Raw genomic sequence first — 12,393 nt, 5'->3', positions numbered from 1 at the left:
CAAAATATATATTTACACTAAAGTAAATGTGTACATATAGAAAAATAGACATGTATTAATTACAATTCATTATGTCCTAGCTAGCGACCTATGAATTGTATTTCCGTCGTAGTAGAATTCACCTCAGGATCAAGGACTTGTTCGTTGATGAATCCCATGAGTTGTTCTTGAACCGCCGCGATAAATTCCTTGTGTATGAGTTATCCCTCATGCGAATAACCTATGAATGTATGAAATTAATTAGTAAACAACAAATCTATATGTACGTAACGAAATTTTGAATTTATTTGTACGTACACCGAGCTCTCTTGTGGTGATGATTTGGTCTGCAAGGCAGTGGCAATACTCGCACACGTAGTAGCCACACAAGTTAGTTCCCTGGTCTTGCTTTGCACACTATATATACTGTAGGACCTTAGATTGATCAAGAATCATGTTGAGGTTCTTTTTACCATCAGAAAATCTTTGCAAAGAACTTTTCAAGTAAGAAACCTCTTGAGTAAGAGTAGCACAATTTTTGCAAGCATCCAAAAGACCTTTTTGTTTTCTACAAGTTGAGCAAGAAAGCACCTCATCTTATTTGACAATTTCTTCCATGTACTTAACACGACCCAAAGCATCTTTTAACTTCATCTCATTAGCAACACATGTCAAACAAGGTTTGGTACTATATTGCTTAATCCTCTTAGAGCTAATCAAATTAAACATCGAGCTAGCAAACAAAGCAACTTGACATTTATTTAAAGCTCTCTTAGTCAAAAACAATTCATCAACCAATCTAGTGTTCATGGCAAAGCTAAGTGCAAGACAAGATTCAAATTTCCGAGTTTTCTTAGATTCAACATCAAGCTTCTTGGAATAAACATCTCTAATTGACTTAATTTCAGCAAATAAAACCTCACAAGATTTGCATTCATCATCATCAGAAATAAGAGATCTTATTCTACTATTTTCAGCATTAAGAGACTCAATAGTAACTTCATGTTGACTTATCTTTTTCTCAAACTTAGAAATTTTGTAACCAAGTCTAGCAATCACTTCTTGAAGATATTCAACACTAGGAGTAGGAATTACCTCATTGTCATCGTCAGAATACTCTTCAACGCTTCTAGCCATGAAACAAACTCCAACAACGTTCTTGCCTTTGTCATCATCTTCATCACTTTTAAAATCAGCATCACTTGATTCTTGAACAGCTGCAAATGCCTCATCAAGTGCCTTCTGGTAGAACTTCTTCATCTTCATGTTCTTGAATTGCTTCTTGTTCTACTTGGTGTTCTTAGTGTTCTTGGAATCATCTTGAGGTTCTTCCTTTGGATTCCTTCCAAGCTTGGGACAACGAGCTCGAAGATGACCAAGTCCTCCACAATGAAAGCAACGAGGTGGTCCTCCTCTTTTCCTAGACCTGAGATTACTTACAGCTCGAGAAATTCTGTTAGCAAGACAAACCAAGTCCTCCTCACTTATTTCCTCCAGTTGATCATCGGACAAGGCATTAAAAATAGAAAGAGCTGCCGTAGGAGAAATATCCAAAGAAGGTCCAGAAGAAGACACCAAAGCAGTAGATTTCGAATCTGTTCTTTTTGAACTTTTTGAAAGAATATTCATCTCATAGGTTTTCAATTTAGTATAAAGAACATCCAAAGTCAAAGTGTTCATGTCAACAGATTCCTAAATAGAGGTCACTTTAACATCCCAAACCGTCATATCAAGACCATTCATAAAGTGACGAGCAATCTCAGATTGAGAATAGTTAACATCATAAGAATCATCAACAGATCTAAGATCACTCAAAATTTTATTGAAACGCCCCAAATAATCATCCAAAGATTCACCAGAACTCATCTCAAATTTAATGTAGTCCTTTTTGAAAACATCTTTTCGCAACTCCTTAATGTTTGTAGATCCAGTATGAAAATTATTCAAAGCTTTCCAAATCTCATTAGCAGCTGCAAGATGTGAAACACGATCAAAATCAGAACGAGAAATCCCACTGAGAAGAATATTTCGTGCTTTACAATTATTTTCAAAATCAGTTTTCTGGGCAATGGTTTCAATACGATCAGGAATCTCATAAACTGTAGCAACTTTCATCCAGATATCATAGCCTTGAGATGTAATGTAAGACTCCATCTTTTTCTTCCAATAATAAAAATCAACTCCATTGTAAATATGAGGTTTGCTTGAAAACTTGTCAGCCATGGCAACAAATCTAAAGACCGGTAAAGATCAAATAGAAAAACGTGGCTCTGATACCACTTGTAGGATCGCACAAGACCAAACAAACCTACCAGAGGGGGGGTGAATGGTAGGGAAGACCAAAAACCCAAAAATCTTTTGCGGAATTAAAGATTACCCTCAAACGAAGTCGATGACGAAGTTCAGTCGCCGCCGGTCGAACCGCCCACCTGCCGCCGGTCAGACTGCCGAAGCCTTGCCGGTCAGACCGTCCGGACACCTGCGGTCAGATCGCCGCTATCCCGCTGGTCAGACTATGCGCACATCTGCGGTTAGACCGTCGGGACCCAGAAACACCGGTAGATGATAAACTCGAAGATGTAGATTGAAACTTTTCGACTTTATTGCATCAACTAGTGTTTACAAAGTGCACCAACAACACTCCTCACCAAAATCTCGAACTAAACTCGAAACCCTAACTTTCTCTCAACTTGTGTCTCTCTAAAACCGATACCAGGAGGCCTCACTCTCCCGCTCTATTTATACCTCAAAATCCTCTACTCAGAGTAGGTGTAGAACTCCTATTTACAATAGGACTTAATCCCTCAATTTCCTTTTTCTCCACAGCCGCACCAGCCATGGAAAATCCAGCCGTCACCATGTCGGACTCTATCTACGTTCGTGATCGAATCCATCTTCGACACATGTCCTTCTCCGTACTGCTCACGCTCGTCTCGCGTGGGCCGACGCCTCGACCTGCTCGGCCTCCCAACACTTGCATGGCACGGCATGCATACATCACATGCACACGCATATACTGCTCGCCACAGTACACACACATATGCATGCTACAGTACATCGCCGTACTGTAGCGCTATATACTCCATTCCAATTTCTTCCTGTCTCCTTCGCGAAAACCGACGCTTGCACGCACACCTCATGAAGCCCGTTGTGAAGATCTCTCCCACATGGTGTCTATCCACCGTGTGCCATCTCGTATCCAACTTCGTCACCCGGTATCCTTGACCGTCTGGACCTCAACTCATCCCTGAGTCCAGTCCCGATCCCCACCGTTGACCGAAGTTGATCTCTAAAAATCCTGACTCTAGTCATATTCTCACATGGTATCCCGACTACACTAGACCTCTGCTCCTCTCTAAGCATAGTCCCGGTTCTCACCATTGACCAAGGCTGACCTCAAGTCACCTACACACAATCAGACAAAACGACCGTTACTGGGCACAGATATCACAACCGGACCCACATTAGTCACACGCACTCACACCAACATCCACACATCTTTTCAAACCAATTCATTGATTAAATCATTTGCACAGCCAATTGTTCATCACAAATATTAATCATGACAATGATTTCATATATACATGACAAACGGCGAGAGATCTAATTAATATACGCTTGTATTTGAATTGGAGATTCAATATAAATTTAGAGCATGTGTACTCACATAAAATTTAAACTTCCGCCTAAGTTTTTCTTTCCAATTGCCGCGGACCAAATGACAGAACCGATACCAAGCCCTACATGGAGTTTAAAGCTATGATTCATAGTAGCAATTAATTATATCAAAATTCGTAATAACATTGGAACTTATGACATTACATGTCTATATGTTCAAAAACCTGGTCAAACGTAGACTCTTTTTTATCCATTGAGTCATATACATTGACTACGCAAGCCTCCAAGTCGAAGAGTAAAAGGACCCAGTGGAATCTGCAATGTGCGTCGGATGCATGACATATGAAACACTTAGCATGTACGTACAGGAATGCAATTTGGTAGGAAGAAAGTAAAAACTAACTGTGTGTTGTACGGCAATAGTACGAACGTCTTGTAATGCTGCTCTTTCAGGAGATGGACGAGATTGTCCTCTGTGGCTTGCGGATACTTGTCGATCATTGCGACGTTTATTTTCCGAGGGTCGATGAATCCAGTTCGAAAACCCCCCGCCGTCGAGCCCTTTGAATATCCATTCTACAACGATAAAAGGAAGTATATATTATATATGGTGCACTTATATACAAGGACCTAATTAATTAAAGGAAACGTAATAAGAAATCTAAATGAACGATACTTACAAAATCCAACAACTCATAATAGAGACGTCGAGGGCGTCCAGCTCGTATAGTTCGTAGATACCCTTGAAATTGATCCAAAGAATATCTTCTCCTTGCAAGAAGTCCATGTCCCTGATCCTCGCTCCGATCATCTCTCTACCGGTGGCGCTCATTTCCACGTACGGTTGATGGAATTTGTATATCTGTGTCGGTAGGGACTGCAGCTGCTCAGGCTTGACAAGCGGTTTACCGAGTTCGTACTTGTATTTCACTTCCGCCTTTGGGATTGGTGCGCCTCGTAGAAATTGATCCGTAGTTAGCCCGGTGTCAGAAATAAAATCTTTTATTCCAATTTCTTCACCGGTCACCAATGGCTCGACCTCCTGGTTTGGTTGCTCTCCAAGCTGAGGGACTGGTTTGGACTTTGCAGAATATGCTTTCTTAAGTGTTCGATCATAGTCCGATAGCTTTATGGCCTCCTTGGCAGGTGCAGACATACCCCTGAAGAAGTTTCTGACACTAGGGTCTATAGGAATCTTCTTTTCTGTAATTTGAGGCTTCAATTACCTCTTGACTTCTGCTGCCACATAAGATTCAAGCTCCTCTTGCGTGCAATCGTACGCCGGCTGCTTGTTTCCGGCGGCGTCAACTTTCGCCTTCTTCGTTGCCCTTGTGCGGGCAGGCGGTGGAGCTTGGTGGGACCTTGACTTGGAAGGTGCCGGACGAGGAGCTTGAGGAGGAGTCGGCGCAGGAGCTTGAGGAGTCACTGTAGAAGCTTGAGTAGGAGGAGCCTGAGGCAGAGTCGGTGCAGGAGCCTGATGAGGAGTCGGTGCAGGAGCCTGAGGTAGAGACGGTGCTGGAGCCTGAGGAGGAGATGGTGCACGAGACGCCGCTTGTCGCCCAGGGAGGATGATGTACTGCTTGCGCCATAGTATAATGGCGTGGCTTGTGTCTCGTAGATGCGTCTCACCGTCTCCTCCAGGGTAGTCCAACTCGAAGTCCTCGTACGCGGCTTCCACCAACTCAACTTCGACCTTCGAGTATCGTACTGGAATTGGCCTGTAGTGGTAAGTCCCTGAAGGGTCTGTTGGGATGGCCATTCCCGATGCCACCTTCACGTGGTGAGAGGTTATCTATTAGTAATCAACATAAGCAGCAACTTGCGGAATGGACAAGTCAAAAATCATAAAACTATGAGCATACCTTGATTGATAAGTTCTTGAAGGGAATATGCAACTCACATGGTGTCCGCTGAGTGATCTCATCAACGGGGCAGGTGGTTTCGTCCTGAGTTTGCATGGCGTCCATGCTCTGTGATCCTACCTGCCCCGTTGATGCGCAGCTGCTATGATTGCCTGATGGGCTGACCATTGCAGGAGGAATGTACGGCTAGGGATCCTGAGACCGATGTGCGGCCATGCGTTCATCCACCTTCCTTGCCACCTCCTCTTGCATGCTGAGCTCGTAGCTCGATACCCTGTACTAAAGATCTGCAATCTTTGCCTCGGTATCTCGCTTGCTCCTCATCCGACTCCTGTACGTGTGGATGTTCTCCTTGAATCCAATCTTCCAAGGAATCACCCCTTTCCCTCGTGTTCGTCCTGGATGCTCGGGAGTCTGCAGGTTGAGTGACAGCTCGTCCTTCTCTCTGTCGGGTCGGAACGTGCCCTGAGAAGAGGCTTCCACTGCGTTCGTTAGTCGACTGGCAGCCTCGTGTATCTGATCGCTGAAGACCAGGGAGCCATCAACTGGGTTAAGCGTTCCACCGTGAGCATAGTACCAGAACTTCGATCGATCCGGCCATTTAGCGGTGGCCGGTTCGATACCCCTCTCAACCAAGCTTGCCTCCATCTCCTCCCACTTCGGCATCACGACGCTATAGCCGCTTGACCCCAAGTGGTGATGGTACTTCTTCTTGGCGGCATTTTCTTTTTTTCTGTCCATCATCGCCTGCCCTTGTTTCCCTGTCTTGTAAGCAACGAACTCGTCCTAGTGATCCCTTAGCTTCAGGAATGTGTTGACGTTTGGTGTCTGCCCCATCAGGATGTATTTCTGGTAGAGATCTCCCTTGAATCTCTGAAACTGTTCTGCCATTTTCTTTAGAGTCCACCTTTTCACTATGTTCTCTGTACCCGTAGGAAGGGTGAATCTCTCGAGCATTGTTGTCCACATCATCTCTTTCTCCGAATCTGGGACCAAGCTGTCATGATCTCCACGTGCCCATGTTCTGCGCCAGTACACCGTACTGACAGGCACGTTATCCCACACAACCCAACCGCTGTGTCGTACTTAATTCTTGGCTGCTTCTGCCGGGGCACTAGGTCGGCCGTCTTCGTCCACTTCTGTTGTGATGTGTCGACCCTCTAACTTCTTCGCGGCACCTCATTGTCCGCGTGCCCTCTTCTGTCCAGCGGAGGGTTGACTTCCACTAGCCTCCTCTCCTCGTTCCCCTCCGCATCCCTCTCCACGTAAACTCTAATAATCTTATATTAAAATTTTAGTAATGATATATGCTAAGTCTAACATTCACATATGCTAAGTATAATAATCTTATATTAAAAATCTAATTATCTTATATTAAAAATATAATAATCTTATATTAAAACTCTAACAATCATATATGCTAAGTTTAAGTGTCGTATATTAGAACTCAAATAATCATATATGTTAAGTCTAACATCGTATATTAGAACTCAAATAATCATATATGCTAAGTCTAAGTGCGTATAGTAGAACCCTACATAATCATATATGCTAAGTCTAATTAAGTTTTGTATATTAAACCTCTAATAATCTTATATTAAAACTGTAATAATCTTATATTAAAATTGTAATAATCATATATGCTAAGTCTAACACTCACGGCGACGACGTCTTTTCTGCAACATGCAAAAAAATGTATTAGTCTAAATGCAAAGGAACATATATTGTATTTCACGTTTTCAAGTATATATAATCATATATATATATATATATATATATATATATATATATATATATGCTAAGTTTAATAATCGTTTAATTATCTCGTTTGTACACGTTTCGTTCACGTTTCAATGGTGTTCGTTCACATTTCATTCACGTTTTGTTCACGTTTCATTCACGTTTCAATGGTTCGTTCACATTTCATTCACGTTTCATTCACGTTCGTTCACGTTTCGTTCACGTTTCATTCACGTTCGTTCTCGTTAAGTTCACGGTCGTTCACATTCGTTCGCGTTTCGTTCACGTTCGTTCACGTTTCATTCACGTTTCGTTCACGTTCGGCAATGACGGGGCGGCAGCGGAGCGGCGGTGTGGCGGCGGCATGGCGTTGCGGCGGCGTGGCGAGGCGGGGGCGGCGGCATGGCAGTGGCATCGATCAGCGTCGTCGGCAGTGGCGGCCGTGTGGACGTTACGTCCTCGGTGGTGGCGGCCGCGTCGAAGTCGGGGTCGGCATCGGCAGGAGGCGGAGTCGGGGTCGGCCGCGTCGTCGGCGGCGGCGTCGGCAACAAGGCGGCAGCGGTTTGGAGAGAGAGATCGAGATCGAGATAGAGAGAGAGGCGGCGGCGACGTTGGCGGCGGCGGCGACAACGATGACCGCGAGACGACGGCGAGAGACGATGGCGGCGTCGGCGCGGGGATGCCCTAGGCTGTGGCGGCGAAGGAGAAGCCGAGATCGGAGAAAAATCTTCTAAGTGTTGGTGGAGAAGACGATGGCGCATCGGGAATATATATACCCCTAGATCTTTAGTCCCGGTTGTTCTCTCCAACCGGGACTAAAGTCTCGGTTGGTGAGAACAACCGGGACTAAAGATATTTTCCCACTATTTCCAAATTCCTTTTAAACCCAGTTAGGGTTAAGAACCGGGACTACAGATAATAGCACCGGATATTGAATTTCATTACATATGTGTTTCTAAAATAGTAAATAATTCATTAAAATTATTTAAAGTCAAAAAAGTAATGACAAAACCTTCGAAAAATTATTGTTGTCTGTATTAAATTAAGTGGATAATATATAATAAGCACATGAATGATTTAAAATTGTTAAAAATTCTAATAATCATATATAATTAGCATATGCATGATATTAAATTGTTAAAAATTCTATAACATATGTAAATACCACATGCACGATTTAAAATTAATAAAAATTCTAATAATCATATATAATTATCATATGCATGATTTAAAATTGTTACAAATTCTAATTAACATATGTAAATACCACATGCATGATTTAAAACTTTTAAAAATTCTAATAATCATACATAATTAACATATGCCATAAAACAATTGATTTATATGGATATTCAATACATCTAAAATAGTTTACATCGTGTACACAACAATTACGGCAATACATCGGCGGTGACGGTTGACCGCACGTACTTTCTCCTCACTATTGATCCTTCCTTGTGATCGCTACGTGAGTAAGGGGTATCTTCATTTGATAGGAGGATGCTAGGATCAATTGTCACCGTGAAAGGGGGTTGCCCATCAAACTGATCGTAATCCTCGTCAGTCTTGTCCTCTACTCCGACGATTTTTTTTTGCCTGGGAGAACCACGTGGCGCTTCGGCTCGTCAGGCCCTTTGCCCTTCTTTCCTTTGCTAGACATGTCCTTCACGTAAAAAACTTGCGTTACATCATTGGCAAGGACAAAAGGTTCGTCCGAGTATCCAACCTTGTCTACCGTTGTCATCCCACTGTCATCAATCGTTACGCCTCCACCAGTCAACCTAACCCATTGGCACTAGAACAGAGGGACCTTGAGAGGTCCATAGTCAAGTTCCCATATGTCCTTGATGGCACCGTAATACGTGCCAGTTGTACCATCGTGTCCCATGGCATCGATACGAACAGCATTGTTCTGGTTCGTGCTCTTCATGTCTTGGGCTCTCGTGTAGAATGTGTACCCATTGATCTCATATCCCTGGAATGTCGCGATCGAGCCAGATGGTCCCCTCACCAGGAAGGCCAGTTGTTGGTTAATCGTCTCGTTACCCATGAGATGTCGTCGCAGCCACGCGGGGAAAGTATCAATGTGATGCCGTGTAATCCATGCATCGGACTTACCGATGTTTCTGGCGCGAACTAGACCCAAGTGCTCCTCGATGTAAGGAGCCACCAATGAAGATTGTTGCAGAGCCGTGAAATGGGTTTTACGGAATAAATTGTTGTCTACCGTCATTATTGCTTTCCTTCCGAGAGTCCCCTTTCCCCGTAGTCTCCCTTCATGGTGTGATTCAGGTACCCCGATTAGGCGAAGGTCTTCAATAAATTCTACGCAGAATTCAATGACCTCCTCTGTTCCATACCCCTTGGCGATGCTTGCCTCTGGACGAGCACGGTTACGAACATACTTTTTCAGAACGCCCATGTACCTCTCGAAAGGAAACATGTTGTGTAGGTACACAGGCCCGAGAATACCGATCTTTTTGACAAGGTGACAAAGCAGATGCGTCATTATATTGAAAAATGAAGGTGGAAATATCAACTCAAAGCTGACAAGACATTGCACCACATCATTCTGAAGGGCTTCTGCTAGGCCCCTTTCCAAACACTACTTTAAGATCTTTTACCATAGCAAACACTGTTTTCCCGCTGCGATGTTTAGTCTTCTTACGGTAGTCCGCCTTATGTTCAAAGTGCTTGCCTTTCTTCCGTACTGGATGGTTTGCAGCAAGGAATCGACGATGACCCATGTACACAACCTTCCTACAGTGCTTAAGATACGTACTTTCTGTTTCATCCATACAGTGAGTGCAAACCTTGTACCCATTGTTGGACTGCCCGGATAGGTTGCCAAGTGCAGGCCAATCGTTGATGGTTACGAACAGCAGCGCTCGTAGGTTAAACTCCTCCTGTTTGTCCTCGTCCCACACAGGGACACCTTCCTTCTTCCACAACAGTTTAAGATCTTCGACCAGTGGTCTTAGGTACACATCGATGTCGTTACCAGGTTGCTTGGGGCCTTGAATAATAATTGGCATCATTATGTACTTCCTGTTCATGCATAGCCAAGGGGGGAGGTTGTAGATACACATCGTAACGGGCCAAGTGCTATGGCCGCTGCTCATCTCTCCAAAAAGATTCATGCCATCCGTACTTAAACCAAACCGTATGTTTCGTGCGTCCTTTCCAAAATCTTTAAATTTTCTATCGATGTTTCGCCACTGCGAACCATCGGCGGGGTGTCTCAGCATCCCGTCCTGTTGACGTTCTTCAGCGTGCCAACGCATCATTCTAGCATTCCCCTTGTTCCTGAACAAACGCCTTAGCCGTCGTATTATAGGGAAATTCCACATCACCTTAGCAGAAATTATGTTCTTTGTTGGCTGCCCGTCAACTTCACCTGGATCCTCTCGTCTAATCTTGTATTGTAGTGCTTTACAAATAGGGCATGCTTCTAGGTTCTTGTACTCCTCACCGCGATATAGGATACAATCATTCAGACATGCGTGAATCTTCTGAACTTCCAGTCCTAGAGGGCAGACTATCTTCTTAGCGTCGTACGTTGTCTCGGGCAATTTGTTTCCCTCCGGAAGAATAATCTTGACGAGTTTCAATAAATCGCCAAATGCCTTGTCACTAACACCATTTTTTGCCTTCCATTGCAAGAACTCCAGAGTGGTATCCAACTTTTTGTGCCCCTGCTCATAACCTGGGTACAACGACGTTCTGTGGTCCTCTAACATCCGCTCCAATTTATGGGCCTCCTTTTCACTTTCACAGTCCTCCTTTGCGTCCTGCAACATCTGACCAAGATCATCCACAGCGTCGTTATCGCCAGCATCCCTGTCCACCTCACCCGTTTGATTTCCTTCAAATCTAGCGTACTGAGCCCAGTTGGGAATGTTCTCGTCCTGCGCTTCATCTTCTTCCATTTCAACCCCTTGCTCACTGTGGGATGTCCAACAATTATAGCTTGGCATGAACCCCGACTCAAACAAGTGGAAATGAATAGTCCTGGATGCAGAATACTTTTTCTGGATCTTACACTTATTGCATGGACAACAAATAAAATCGTTACGCTTGTTAGCTTCGGCCACTCTCAAAAAATAATGCACGCCCTCGATAAACTCTTTGAACCGCCGGTCAGCGTACATCCATTGCCGATCCATCTACATGAAATGAAAAAAAAATCGTACATAAATAAATTTTCGTACAATAATAACAGTCAAACAATAATGATAAAATAATTAAAAACTCTTTCGACAAGCATAAAAAATAATGACATATAATTACTCATACAATTAGTAATTATAAAATAATCCAACAAACAATTCTTATTAACAATTTTTGAAGTTCTGAACTAATATTAATGTTGTACTTCTCTTAATTTTCAATTTAGTTTGTTTTCTATTTTTTAAGATTAATTTTCATCATATTTTAAACTATGAGAATAAAACTTTTTTAAGTAAACAAACAAAATTTCTATATATTCTTCTTCCCCACACAAATTTTCTCTCTCATCAACTTACAACAAAGTTTTGGAGACAATTAATGTGTGAAACATAACTCCAAAAGTAATATAACAACAAAATACATTGGAGGATGAAGTTACTAACCTTTTAGACACTTCCGATTTGTATATAATCACTAAAAAAATTTCACAAGTAATTTTGGCATGACCTCCCCTCTTTCTTTGAGAAATTTTGAAGCTTGCTCGGGCTGGAGGAGGAAGAAGACATATATAAAGGGGGGACCAACCGGGGCTAAAGATCGCCAGGATCTTTAGTCCCGGTTGATAACACCAACCGGGACTAAATATCACGTATGTCCGTTGTAGCCACCAACCGGGACTAAAGATCATGTTTAGTCCCGGTTTTTAATGGATCCTGGACTATTATGAATTTCGACCGACCGACCAAAAATGGTTTCTCCACCCGTGTAAGCTTAGAGCACAAATGTGATCCAGATAAAATATGTATATTGTTTATGTGGATTACACTTGTTCAAACCAATATTTTTCATGTGAATTTGAATATATGGATAGGCCTCATAAAAATATGCACGATATCTCCATATTGTGTAACCGAGCCTGTGCCATATGTCCAGATTCGTAGTTTTAGGATGGGTCTAATCTCGTTCTAGGTTTGCTACATATTAGGACGGAGGGAGTATAATAGAGCTGTATACAGAGGTTGCT

At 42.9% G+C, this 12,393-nt stretch overlaps 1 pseudogene; it reads right to left on the bottom strand.

Moving 5' to 3' along the window:
- Positions 1 to 69: 69 nt before the first annotated feature.
- Positions 70 to 11,128, bottom strand: LOC136354148 (uncharacterized; annotated as a pseudogene).
- Between the last annotated feature and the right edge of the window lie 1,265 nt (positions 11,129 to 12,393).

This window comes from Oryza sativa, chromosome 11 (genome assembly GCF_034140825.1).
Source record: "Oryza sativa Japonica Group chromosome 11, ASM3414082v1".
Lineage (NCBI taxonomy): Eukaryota > Viridiplantae > Streptophyta > Magnoliopsida > Poales > Poaceae > Oryza > Oryza sativa.
This window is presented reverse-complemented; position numbering and strand designations above follow the sequence as displayed.